The sequence below is a fragment of the Dromiciops gliroides genome, chromosome 4 (assembly GCF_019393635.1).
Source record: "Dromiciops gliroides isolate mDroGli1 chromosome 4, mDroGli1.pri, whole genome shotgun sequence".
In the NCBI taxonomy this organism is placed as follows: domain Eukaryota; kingdom Metazoa; phylum Chordata; class Mammalia; order Microbiotheria; family Microbiotheriidae; genus Dromiciops; species Dromiciops gliroides.
This window is the reverse complement of record NC_057864.1, coordinates 112,226,209-112,240,867: the sequence shown is the minus strand read 5'-3', so window position 1 is coordinate 112,240,867 and position 14,659 is coordinate 112,226,209. Positions and strand designations below refer to the sequence as shown.

General features: G+C 33.8%; 1 protein-coding gene across 4 annotated transcripts in view; it reads left to right on the top strand.

Annotated features, from left to right (window-relative positions):
• The window catches only part of LPGAT1 (lysophosphatidylglycerol acyltransferase 1), an 89,509-nt gene that overhangs the window by 31,004 nt on the left and 43,846 nt on the right, over window positions 1–14,659 (top strand). The gene's annotated exons all lie outside the window — the stretch shown is intronic.

Here is a 14,659-nt window from a genome sequence, read left to right as displayed (position 1 = left end):
TCTTATAGCACAATAGTATTCTATTGTATTCATATACCACAACTTGTCCAGCCATTCCCCAATTGATGGGCATCCCCTCAACTTCCAATTCCTTGCCACCACATAAAGAGCAGCTATAAATATTTTATTTACATAAAATTTTAATGCTTGCATTGCACTGTGTACATTATCTCATTTGATCCTTGTAGCAACACTGAGAGTAAACCTTCCCTGTTTTTTAAATAATTTAACATTTTTTCTTTTTAAATGATTTTATTTCTTTTTTTATTATCAGCAGACACAAAGATTACAATATACAAAGAAGAACAGAAAAGATAATTATATGTGAAAGTATGGACTAGAAATTTACTTTGCTACAAATTTTTCAGAAATTAGTTCTCTAAAGTTGGGTGAGGGGCTTGTATGTAACTTGTAATTTGTTAAAATACATGTAAGATTTTCGTACGTAGCATTTTTTTTAGTGTTGTCTTGACAGAATATTATTTGGAATATGTGGAGGGAATAGAGTACAGTGGAGAGTGGACTGGATAGGAGGACTTGAGTTCAAAGTTTGATCTTGGGTAAGTCATTTAATTTCTCTGGGCCTCAGTTTCCTCATCTATAAAATGAGAATATTGGCCTAGATGATATCTGAGCTCTGTTTCAGCTCTGAATCTATGATCCTATAAGATAAGGTCCCTTCCAGCTCTGAATCTATGATCTTGATCTCTTGGCTTCTCTAAAGTGAACTTTCTAGAAATTTAAGTTCAAAGACAAAGGTGATGATAATACAGTTAAATCTGCTTTATAATTAACTCTCTCCTCTACAATGCTGCCCCACAGTGACCTTTCTTACAAATCTGCTTTTCTATCAACTGGAATTCCCTTAATATTTTTACAGTATTAGTTCCTTAGCCTTCCCCCCAACAAAAATTGAAACCAAAAACTGTTTAACAAAACCAACCAAACACATTAACTGTGTTTGACATTACAAGGAACATTCTATACTCACAGGGCTTCTATATCTTTAATGAAGGCTTGTGAGGTACATTTATTTTCTCATTTCTTTTCTGGACGACTTGGTCATTATAATTACATAGCATTCAGTTTTATTTTGTTTTTTGTTCTTTCCATTCATATTTTTGTGGACATTGTGTTTATTAGTTTTACTTCATCACATCAGTTCATATAAGTCTTATGTTTCTCTAAATTCTTCATGTTTGTTATTTCTTCAGGTAAAATAATGGTTCGTTCATTCATCTTAATTTAATTATTCCTTTATCATTAAGCTGTTTTATTTCCAGTTTTTTGCTGTTGTAAAAAATGTAATCATGTATATTTTGTTACTGATGAAGCTCCATTCTTTGTTCTTGTGAACAAAGTACAAATTAAAGCATAGTTTGAACCAATATTTCCCAACTTTTTAAAAATATGAGGCTCATTTTTTAACATGAAAAATTTTTGCAGACCTCCTACATAAACTATAGAGTTTTAGTGCTAACATCCATTGTTTAAGAAAATACGTAATGAATAGAGATGCAGCATAGTATAGTGGATAAAGGCTTAACCTTGAGGAAGGAAGACTTTGGTTCATCCTCCTCAGATATATACTGACTGAAACTCTAGGTAAGTGGCAGTATTTCTGAAGTTGCAGGACAGTTACTCATCTGCACTGGGGGAAAATCTTCCAAAATAAAAGCTCTCTCTACCAATAAAATCATTGGCTCTGACCTAAAATAGAAAACTATGTAACAACAAAAGGCTGCTATGAAGTCAATGACATTTAAAAATGAATTTGTATTTTATTATTCAAAGTAACATAAATACACTGAGAAAATGTAATGCACATATATTTTAATAAGATATTTATACATGTGTACATAAATATGTGACGCATTCAGTCTATAAAAATTTATCTTTTATATGAAGTAATTTCACAATATCATAGATTTAAAGCAAGAAGGCACCTAAAAAGCTTTCTCTTCCAATCCCTTGATCTTAGAGATCAATCAATCAATATGTATTAAATGACAACTATATGCTAGGCACTGTGCTAAATAAGTACTGGGGATACAGAAAGAGGTTAAAGGTAGTCCCTGTCCTCAAGGAGCTTGCTATCAAATGAGGAATAGTAAAATGAGGAAGTAAGCCTTTGAAAGGTTAAATAACTTTGGGCTCGTACTGTTTGATATCTCAGAGATTGGGTGAAGTTTATTTGAAGCAGTGAAAATAAATCAAAGTGTCTATAGTTGGTCTTTATATGGAACTGCAGACCTAGGATAGTCATTGCCTGATAATTGCTATGTTTCCTGATACAGTATAGAGAAGAATTTTTGCAGTAATGGGTGCCCAGAATTCCTGGGAATTCAGCAGAAAAAGATGAATACACAGAGACAAGTACCTAAGACTATAACATTAGCTAGATATGTCTAGAGTTTGGTTTTTAGTTGTTATTTTCAGTGGGTACAGTTTTACTTCTCAATTTTTTCCTCATTAGTAGCTATGGACATAGGTCAATTAACAGTTTAGAGGGGTTTTTTGTTTGTTTTTTAAACATCCAACAAAAATACTTCAGGAAAGTGTTACATGATAGAATATTTCCTCTAAAGCTTTTAGTGTTGTTTACTTGTTTCATTGTCCTTTGAGATGTAATAACAACAGTATTTTTTTCTTCTTTGGGATTTAAAAACTGTAATTTCAGTAGTTTGACTTGGCTAGTTTCAGAGAACTATGTTCAGGGAGCATTATATTTATGTTTTAATTCTGTATTATTATTTTTAATAGCTCTGAGAAAAAAAGGGGAAAAGCTTATTTTGATTCTTTACTTGAATAAGAGTAATCATGTCCACCCCAGGAGCAAGGGGATAGGGTAGGAAGGGGAAGGAAATTAGGTGAATCCATAATCATTGTGACTGGAAGATCCTATTAGGATCTGATTAAGAGACAAGCTAGGACACTGGAGGAAGAGTCTTTTTCAAGTTTTGTGTTTCCTGCCCTCTGACACCTTGAGGTGGAAATCTGGATAGGTTGTGGTTGGGCTGGGATTGTTGGTGGCATAGTTCTCTCTGATCTGTGGAAAGGGTGATGAGTGGGGGTAGTGTTGGGCTGGGATTGTTTTGGTTTGGGGTTTCCAAAGTTATTTTTCAGTGTTGTTTTCCAGGAATTCGTCTACTAAGTCAAAGATGGATTACGTTGGTGCTAACAGTTAAGATAATGGAAACCACAAAATCATAGACATTAACATATAGTTGCACTCATTATGTATAGATTTCAGATTCTGCTGATGTTACTTTGCATTATTTTATAAAGGTCTTTCAATGCTTCTTTGCATTATTTGTTTTTAATATAATTATCCCTTCCATACTTCCCTATCATAGGGGTTAGGAGCATGGTACCCCCAAGATTGGAAAATCGGCATAAAATGTTTTGGCCTTCCCTTCGTACTAAAGAAGTCTGAATTTTTTCTTTTTTCTTTTATAGAGTATTTACAGTACCTTGTTGAAAATTTGGGTTAAGTATATTTGGTCATAGGCTCTGTATCATCTGCTGGTTTTCAAGTGTTTTCTGTGGCTTCTGCAAAACTTCCCCCAAATTCCCCTTTTAATTTTCTGTGCTGACCTGCGATATAGCAAAACAGCAGTGGGGAAAGTTGTAATGTGGTAGGAATAATCTTAGTCCAATTTAATATACTCTAATACTCTATTATATTTATATACCAAATCTATTCAGGTATTTTTCAGTTTTTGGATAAACAGGTTGTTTTTGGTTTTTTGCTATCACAAGTAAAGCAAGTATGTATGTCCTTGAACAAATAGGTCTGAAATTGGGAGAGTAAAAGGACAATGTTAATAAGGAAAGGGAGAAACAAGGGTATGGAATTTACTATTGCTCATCTTTAAGGTGTGTAGAAGAGTATACAATATGGAGTGGACTGGAAGAGGCATTGAGTGAACTTCACTTATATTTAGAATATATAAAGGTTTGAAAACACACATACAGGGTTTGGCATAGGAATATATCAAACTCAAAAAGGACACAAATAGGAACAGGGAGAGGAGGTGGGTTAAGAGGAAGGATAACATAGGGAAGGAAAATCTGCAAGCAGAATTAACTTCCTGATGCTGAAAAGAAGACAGATTAAAGAGGTGAGAGGTAAGAGAAGCAAAAAACAAGAATTTAAGTGGGTGCCTAACACCTGGGGAATGGCTGAACAAATTGCATCATATGAATGTAAAAGAATGTTATTGTAACATAAGTAATGAATGGATGAAATAAGTGAAATAAGCAGAACCAGGGGAACACTTTATAAGATATTGTGGTGGTAATGTTAAAAAAAAAGACAATTGAAGCATTTTAAAAATATATACTGTTGGGGCAGCTAGGTGCTGCGGTGGATAGAGCACCGGCCCTGGATTCAGGAGGGCCTGAGTTGAAATCCAGCCTCAGACACTTGACACTAGCTGTGTGACCCTGGGCAAGTCACTTCACCTCAATTGCCTCACACACAAAAAAAGACCACCAAGTAAAATATATACAGTTCAAATGTACAGAAATGTACAGAAGAGAACAGAAGGACATTTAGAAGGAAGCACCATTTTTAAATTAATGTGGAATGTTTATAATTTTTTTAAAAGGTGGTATAAAAATGGTATGAAATGGAGATTCATAGTTTCATATACAGTCCAGTTTTGTGCTCTATGGAAATGTTCATTTTTTTAGATTTAAGCAGAGAATAAACAATTTTTTTGAGAATAAACAATTTAATTTAAAAATAAATCTTTTAAAAAAATAGTATGGATTGAGAATTGACCTGGAAGTCAGGATGACCTGATTTCAAGTGCTACTTCTGACAATATACTGATTCTGTGACCCTGGGCTAGTCATTAAACTTCTCAGTGCCCTTAGCAATGCTCTAAGACAAGTTTCAGAACAATTGCATTGATAGAGTTCTCTTACTGGGAGATCCTACGCTTGTGAAATCTCATTGCCCCCCAGAGATACTTGTTTCAAAAATACTTTCTCAGTTTTCTTCTTCCCTTGTAATCTTGGTTACATTAGTTTTGTTTGTGCAAAACCTTTTTAATTTTATGTAATCAAAATGATCTATTATATATTTTGGTTTGCTCTCTATATCTTCTTCGGTCCTAAATTCTTCCTCTGCCCATAAATCTGACAGATAAATGATTCCATTGTCTCTTAATTTGCTTATGGTATTGTCCTTTATGTGTAAATCATGTACCCATTTTGACTTTATTTTAGTATATGGTGTGAGATTTTGGTCTATGCCTGGTTCCTACCACACTATTTTCCAGTTTTCCTAGCAGTTTTTGTCAAATAATGAGTTTTTGCTCCAAAAGCTTAGATCTTTTGGTTTATCATATACTACATTACTATTGACATTTGCTATAGTGTAATTTGTACCTATTCTATTCTACTGATCCACCTCACTGTTTCTTAGCCATTACTAGATTGTTTTGGTAATTACCACTTTATAATATAGTTTGAGAACTGGTACTGCTAGACCACCTTCTTTCATATTTTGCATTGATTCCTATGATATCCTTGAACTTTTGTTTTTCCAGATGAATTTTGTTATTATTTTTTCTAAATCTACAAAATATTTTTTGATAGTTTGATATGGCACTAAATAAATAAATAGACTTAGGTAGAATTGTCATTTTTATTATGTTGGTTCAGCCTACCCATGAGCAATTCATATTTTTCCAATTGTTTAGATTTGACTTTATTTGTAATAATTCTTTAAAAATTAAAATTATGTAGGCGGAAGCTAATGACTATGAGGCATCATTATTAGAGCAGCTAGATGGAGTATATTTAGACAGGGCACAGATGTGAGTTGAATATGAAGGGATGATATATTTTTTAAAAAATTAAGGGGTGAGAGGAATACACTGGGAGAAAGGGAAAGGGAGAGATGGAATGGGGTAAAGTATCTCAAGTAAAAGAAGTAAGAAAAAGTTCATACAATGGAGGAGAAGATGGGGGAGGTGCTGGAGAGTGAGAGAATGTTACTCATCAGAATTGGTTCAAAGAGGGAATAATATACACATTCATTTGCAGGAAAGTAGGAGGGGGCTGTGTGATAAAAAGGTGGCAGATTGGGATGGGGCAGTCAGAAGCAAAATACTTTTGAGGAGGGACAGGGTGAAAGGAGATAGAGAGAATAGAGTAAATGTCATGGGGAGGGAATAGGATGGAGGGAAATACGGTTAGCAATAATAACTGAATATTTTTTGAAGCAAGTTTGTATGATAAAGGCCTCATTTCTCAAAGATATAGTGAACTGAGTCAAATTTATCAAAATAAGAGCCATTCCCCAATTGTTAAATGATCAAAAGATATGAACAGTTTTCAGACGAAATAATCAAAGCTATCTATAGTCTTATGAAAAGAATGTTATAAGTCACCACTGAGTAGAAAGATGCAAGTCAGAACAATTCTGGGGTGCTAACTCATACCTATTGGATAGTAGGACAGCAGAGGAAAATGACAAATGTTGGAGGGCACATGAGGAAAATGAGACATTAATGCACTGTTGGGGGAGTTGTAAACTGATTCAAACATTCTGTAGAGCAACTTGAAAACTATGGCCAAAGGGCTATAAAACCATGCATACTCTTTGAACTAGTAATACCACTGCTAAGTCACTATCCAAAAAGAGATAAAAACCAAAAACTTAAAGGACCTATATGTAAAAAAAATATTTATGGTAGGTCTTTTCTGGTGCAAAGAATTCAAAATTGAGTGGATGCCCATCAATTGGGGAATAACAACAAATTGAGGGATGTGATTATGATGGAACACTATTGTGCTATAAGAAATGATGAGCAGGATGGTCTCAAAAAACCTGGAAAGACTTAAATGAGCTGATGCAAAGTGAACTGTATTATATACAAAGTAACAGCAATATTGTAAGGTGATCAGCTGTGAATGACTTTGCTATTCTCAGCAATACAGTGATCCAAGACAACTCTGAAAGACTTATGATGAAAAATATGATAAATCTCCAGAGAAAGAACTGATGGTATCTGAATACAGACTGAAGTATACTTTTTTTTAGCTTATTTTTCTTAAGGGTTTTTTTGTCCGTTTTCTTTCACAACCTAACAAATAAGGAAATGGTTTTTGTGAGTACACACGTATAACTTATATTGAATAGGCAATATATTGAATATATTGCCTTCTTGGGAGGAGGGGGGAAGATGAGAATTCGGGAGCACAAATTTTTTAAAATGGACATTAAAAATTGTTTTTACATGTAATTGAGGAAAAATAAAATTCTAAAGAAATGAAAAAAACGAATTGGAAACTAAAAAATCTAATTCTAAAGAATGAGTGGGTCAGAGAACAAATTATAGCAACAATAAATAATTGTATTAAAGAGAATAACATTGAGATGAGATGTTAAATTTGTGGGAAGCAGCCAGAGCAGTACTCAAGGGAAAACTATTATCTGTAAACTCTTATATCAGTAAAAAAAAGAGAGAGCAGATCAGTGAGTTGGGTGAGCAATTTAAAAAAAAATAGAAAAAGAACAAAATTTAAATCCCCATTTAAGCACCAAAATGAAAATCTTGAAAATCACAGGAGAAATTAATAAAATTGAAAGTAAAAAAAAATTGAACTAGATAAATTGAAATAGATAAACCATTGATTAATTTGATTTTTAAGAAGACAGGAAAAAAAACAAATTACCAGTATCAAAAATAAAAAGGGTGAATATGTATTACCAAGGAAGATAAAATTAAAACAATTACTAAGAGCTATTTAGCCTAGTTGTATGCTAATAAATCTGACAATGTAAGTGAAACATGAATATTTACAAAAATATAAATTGCTTAGAATAGGAAATAGAATACTTAATTAACCCTATCTTAGATAAAAATTGAACAAGCCTTAAATCAGCTCTCTGAGAAAAAATTCCCAGAAACAAATAGACTTACAAGTGAATTCTACCAAATATTTAAAGAACAATTAATTCCAATCCTGTATAAACTATTTGGGAAAATAAGTAAAGGAATCCTACCAAATGCCTTCTATGACACAAATATGTTTTTAATAACTAAACCAGGAAATGCAAAACCAGAAACTATAGACCAATTTCCCTAATGAATATTGATGCAAAATTTTAAAGTAAAATACTAGTAAGGAGATTACAGCAATATATCACATAGGTCAGAGCTTCTTAAATTTTTTCCACTTGTGACCCCTTTTCGCCCAACAAATTTTTATTCAACCGTGGGTGTGTAGGTATGTAAAATAATAGGCATACATAATCTTTTACTGTTGCCAGTTTTTTTGTGACCCTCACATTCACTTACATGACTCCATATAGGGTTGCAACGCACAGTTTAAGAAGCTTTGATATGGATCATAAATGACCTAGTAGGAATTATACCAAGAATACAGGGCTGGGTCAACAACTAGGAAAACTCACTTGTTGCAGATGATGTGATACTATATTATACTTAGGGAATACTAGAGAATCAACTAAAAAACTAGTTGGAATAATTAACAACTTTAGCAAAGTTTCAGGATACAAAATAAATCCACATAAATCATCAGCATTGCTATATATTACCAACAAATCAGCAAGAGATAGAGATATTTCACTTAAAATAACTGTAGACTGCATAAAATATTCGAGAGTATACTTTGCCAAGACAAACTCAGGAACTTTAAGAACACAACTACAAAACACTTTTCACACAAATAAAGTCAGTGCTAAATAATTGGGAAAATATTAATTGCTTATGGCTGAGCCAATATAATAAAAATGACAATCCTACATAAGCTAATCTATTTATTCAGTGCCTTACCAATCAAACTACAAAAATATTATTTTATAGAGCTAGAAAAAATGATAACAATTCATCTGGAAGAATGAAAGGTTAAGAATATCAAAGGAATCAATATCAATAAATCTGAAGGAAGATGGTCAAACTGTATTATAAAACAGTAATTATCAAAACAATCTGGCACAGCATAAGAAATAGAGTGGTGGATCAGATGAATAGGTTAGGTACACATTATATTATCATAAAAGACCATAGTTATCTAGTATATGATAAACCTAAAGATCCAAGCTTTTGGAAGAAAATCTCATTATTTGACAAAAATTGCTGGGAAAACTAGAAAACTGCAGAAACTAGGCATAGACAACATCTCACAATGTTTACCATTGGGTGCATGACTTACACATAAAGGGTGATACCATAAGCAAATTAAGAGAGCAGGGAATAGTTTAGCTGTAGATTTATGGACATAATTAGGAGAACATGGAATAGTTTATTTGTTGTATCTACACATAAGGGAAGAATTTAGGACCAAAGAAAATAAAGAGGGAATTTAAAAAGTAAAATAGATAATTTTGATTTTATAAAATTTAAAAGGTTTTGCACAAACAAATGTCATTTCTTATAGCACAAACCAATGCAACCAAATTTAAAAGGAAAGCAGAAAATTGGGGGAGAGGGAAATTTGCAACAAATATCTCTCAAATGTATAGAGAACTGAGTCAAATATATAAGATTACAAGTCATTCCCCAATTAATAAATGGTGAAAAGACATGAACAGGCAATTTTTAGACAAGGAAATCAAAGCTATCTATAGATATAAGAATTAGTGGTCTAAATAATTTTTTTATTAGAGAAATGCAAATTAAAACAACTCTGAGGTCTTATACAAAATGTTCAAATGAAAATGTTTTAGATGATTGCACATGTATAACCTATATCTGATTGCTCATCATCCCAAAGAGGAGGGGGTGGGAGGGAAGGAGAGAGGAATAGATACAGAAAAGGCTTTTTGACAAAATACATGTATGTATAAATATACATATTTTGGAAGTATGTATTCAAGAATGTTTTACTGATAGGGTGTCTGATCACAAAATTTTGGAGAACAGTAATTTATAAAATCTTTCATTTCTTTTGGGGGTGGTGGTGGTAATGAGGGTTAAGTAACTTGCCCAGGGTCACACAGCTAGTAAGTGTCAAGTGTTTGAGGTCAGATTTGAATTCAGGTCCTCCTGAATCCAGAACTGGTGCTTTATCCACTGTGCTACCTAGCTGCCCCCTAAATCTTTCATTTCTTAAAACTGAGCCACATTTTCTTGCCATCCTTCTTTATCTTTTCACCTGTGCAGCAGTCACTGAGTATCAAAGTTTACATTGACTTATTCTTGACAATTTCTTTATAGAATTTTTCTTCATTCCTCATTTAAGTTGTTGGTATGTAAATTTCAGTTATCTTCATGGCAGTCTTTTAAATTAAATTACAACTTTTTTTTCTTTTTAATTTTAAATTTTTTTGAGGGGCAATATGGGTTAAGTGACTTGCCCAAGGTCACACACCTAGTAAATGTCAGGTGTCTGAGGCTAGATTTGAACTCAGGTCTTCCTGAATCCAGGGCTGGTGCTTTATCTACTGTGCCACCTAGCTGTCCCCGATACATTTTCATTTTAGTAAATAAAACACATAACTCCAAAATTTGAAAAATTATCTATTGTTTTAAAAGTAACTTTTGCTTGATGGGGGAAAAGGGTGGGGTTGAGTGAGAAGAGAGTGTTGAGCATTAGAATTGGTATGGATAGGTCTATGATTTCATCACTGTGGGGGAATTTCTGGAATAGAAACATACCTTCACCAATGAAGATCAGCTAGCTCATCAACCTGGGGGCACTGAGTGATTTTCCTGAGGTCACTCAGCCAGTATATGTCAGAGGCAAGTGATTGAACAAAAATAATTTGTTTTTGTTTTTGTTGTCCAATACTGACAAATTTTACGTCAATTTCCTGTGGTTGAAACACAAGGGATTTTGTGAAATAAAAAGAATATACTACTAGAATAATTTTTGTTAAGCTCAGTTATGCAAAATTTTATTCAAACTCTTCAGATGCTTGGCTCCTAATACATACAATCATGCATTCATTTTGTCCAGGTGTCTTATTGAAGTGTAAAATATTAAGTTAATATTTGTGTGTTATATTGCTATTGCCCAGTGGACATTTTGGAGATTGATAAACTTGAAACAGCAGTGGAAAATTCTCAGTCCTTTAAAAAAAATAATAACCTGTTTTTCAAATTCCATCATGTTAAGTTCGCTGGAGAAAGGAGGATATTTGACACTTGTCAGTACAAAGAATACATGAGTTAAACATAAAGGCTAACCATCATAAACAAATTAGAGGAGTTAGGAAACTATTACTTGTTAGAGCTATTAATGGAGAAAAGTTCTTGACCAAATAAGAGATAGAGAAAGAGGATCACAGAATGTAAAGGGGACAGTGTTGATTACATGAAATTAAAAGTTATATAAGCAAAACTAATGCAACTAAAAGAAGAGAAGCAGGTAAATGTGGGGGAGGTATCTCTGCAGTAAATTTCTCTTATATAAATGACTCATTTTTAAGATATACATATACATATATATATGGAACTGAGTCATTTATAAGAGTAAGAGCTTTCCCTAATTAATAAATGGTCAAAGGATATGAATAGGCAGTTTTCAGAGGAAGAAATCCAAGCTATCAATAGCCATATGAAATAATGTACTTCCGGAATCACTTATAATTAAATGCACTCACCTACTAGATTGGCAAAGTTGGCAAAAAAAAGGGAAAATTACATGCCAGGGGACTGTGGGAAAATAAGTATATTAATGTACTGTTAGTGGAACAGTGAACTTGTCCAGCTTTTCTTTTTTTTTTTTTTAATAATAAACATTTTTATTTACAGTTTTGAGTTCCAAATTCTACCCCTTTCTTCCCTCCCCCCTCCCTGAGGCAGTAAGCAATCAGATATAGGTTATACATGTGCAATTATGTAAAACATTCCCATATGAGTAATTTTGTATAAAAAAACTTGAATAAAAGGAAAAAATGAATGAAAAATAGCATGCTTCAGTCTGTGTTCAGTCAATATCAATTCTTTCTTGGGAGGTTGATAATATGCTTCATCATTAGTCCTTTGGGATTGTATTGGATAATTGTATTGCTGAGAATAGTTAAGTCATTCACAGTTCTTCAAATAATTTTGCTATCACTGCACAATGTTCTCCTGGTTCTGTTCACTTCACTATACATCAGTTCATATAAGTCTTTCTAGGCCTTTCAGAAATTGTCCTTCTTGTCATTTCTTATAGTAGAGTAGTATTCCATTACAATCATGTCCCACAGCTTGTTCAGCCATTCCCCAGTTAATGGGGAATTTCCAATTCTTAGCCACCACAGAAAGAAAAGTTATAAATATTTTTGTATAAATAGGTCTTTTGGGGGTAGCTAGGTGGTACAGTGGATAAAGCACTGGCTTTCAGGAGGACCTGAGTTCAAATTCGACCTCAGACTCTTGACACTTACTGGCTGTGTGACCCTAGGCAAGTCACTTAACCCCCATTGCACAGCAAACCCTCCTCCCTCAAAACCACACCCAAACAAAACAAAACAAAAAAGCCAAATAGGTATGTTTCTCTTTTGGGGATGTCTTTGGGATATAAACCTAGCAGTGAGTGGTATTGCTGGATCAAAGGGTATGCATGGTTTGATAGCCCCTTGGGCATAGTTCCTAATTGTTCTACAGAATGATTGGATCTGTTCACAATCCTACCAATAGTGGATTATCGCCCCCGTCTTCCCACATCCTCTCCAACATCCAATATTTTCCTTTTTTGTTATATTTGCCACTCTGATAGGTGTGAGGTGATACCTCAGAGCTGTTTGGTTTTTTCCAGAGTTGTTTTAATTTTCATTTCTCTGATCAATAGTGATCTAGAGCATTTTTTATATGCCTATGGATAGCTTTGATTTTCAACAAATGTTGAAAACTATACCCCAAAGAAATCAAAGGACTCATGTGTTCAAAAATATTTATAGCAGCTCTTTTTGCAGTGGCAAAGAATTGGAAACTGAAGAAGTGCCCATCAATTGGAGAATGGCCAAACAAATTATGGTGTGTGGCTGTGATGGAATACTGTTGTGCTATAAGAAACTATGAAAGGAATTATTTCAAAGAAAGCTGAGAAGATTTACCTAAACTGATACAATGAAGTGAGCTAAACCAGGAGAAAAACATATAGAATATACTATAATGCAGTGATCAAACATAATTCTAGAGGACTCAATGAAATGTACCACCCACTTCCTAAAAGAGAAGAGTTGGCCTCAAAGTGCATATTGAGACATTCTTTTTTCCCAGACGTGGCCAATTTGGGAATTTGTTTTACTCAGCTCTACATATTTATAACAGGGCTTATGTTTTTCTTGTTTTTCTCAATGTGCAGGGGGAGGGGAGGAGTAGGAAGGAGAGAAGACAAACTCTTGTTTTGTATTTTAATAATTTTTAAAAGAAGGCTAGTAGTGATCAGGCTCTGTAAAAATCACTGAATGAAAAGAAGAAATGCTAACTGCTATTGTTGGCTTCCCTTACATTGTGGGAACCTCAGTAATTTTTATTGAAATGGTTTTGTGGCCTTGTTGATTTAGAGATCTAGGGATTGGGATTCCCTAATTTAGATAGACATACATATATACATAGACACTTAACTTAGGTGGATGATCCTAGGGACTAGAAGAGTAAATGAGCTTTTTAATTTCAAAGTGGAAATCGAATTTGAAATTAATCAGCCTTCTTTAAGAGCAAGTAATTGAGGGGGCAGTTGGGTGGCGCAGTGGATAAAGCACTGGCCCTGGATTCAGGAGTTCCTGAGTTCAAATCCGGCCTCAGACACTTGACACCTACTGGCTGTGTGACCCTGGGCAAGTCACTTAACCCTCATTACCCTGCAAAAAAAAAAGAGCAAGTAATTGATTCAAATCTGTTGGGGTACTATTATAGGTTAGGGTGTGATAGGCAACAGGCAAAAGAACTTAGATGAAGTAAATGAAAAAAAGTCCCAAGTAAACAAAGCAGGACAGTGGAAAGACTGTTGGATTTGGAGTCAGAAGTTGTGGGTGTTCAGAACCTGAGCATTTTCTATGTGACCAGGGACAAATCACTAAATTTCTCTGGGCCTTGGTTTCCTCATCTGTAAATTAACAGGACTGAGCTATATAATTTTTAAGGTCCTTCTCAAACTTAATTCTGTAAACTAGGTTGGCAAAGTCATTTTAAGACTCCTTCATAAGCCTCTAAAAGTAATTTTAAGGAGTTCCTTGAAACTAAATGTGGTCGTGATAGGCATTTAAATTGTGTCAATCTCCTTTCCATGCCTTTCTTTGTGATGGGCTTGTAAAACCTATACAAGCTTAAAAACTCCTTGGGGTAGTCTGTTCTTCAGAAATGACGTATGTATAAAATTATCCCATAGGGATGATTGTATTGTTCTTGTAACTCTGTGACTGTTCAGGCAAGAATGACTTCTTAAATTTGGAAGAACTTCCTGAAAAAGTTTAGGTTTATTTTCTTAAGGAGGGCCCAAGCAACCATAGTTCCTTACCTATGTTTCAGTTTTGTTTTAACTGTTAGAAATCTGGAAAATTAGAAGAATTTTCTCCTAATTTATTAAGTAAATAGGAATAGCCAATGGTTTTAGCATGTCATATGCCCACTTTTCAGGGTATTAATGGAAAAGTAAATATGCATTTCAGTTAGTCATAGGGATCCATAAGATATTTAGATCTGGAAGGGACCTTACAGTTCTCCAGGACAAGCCCATCATG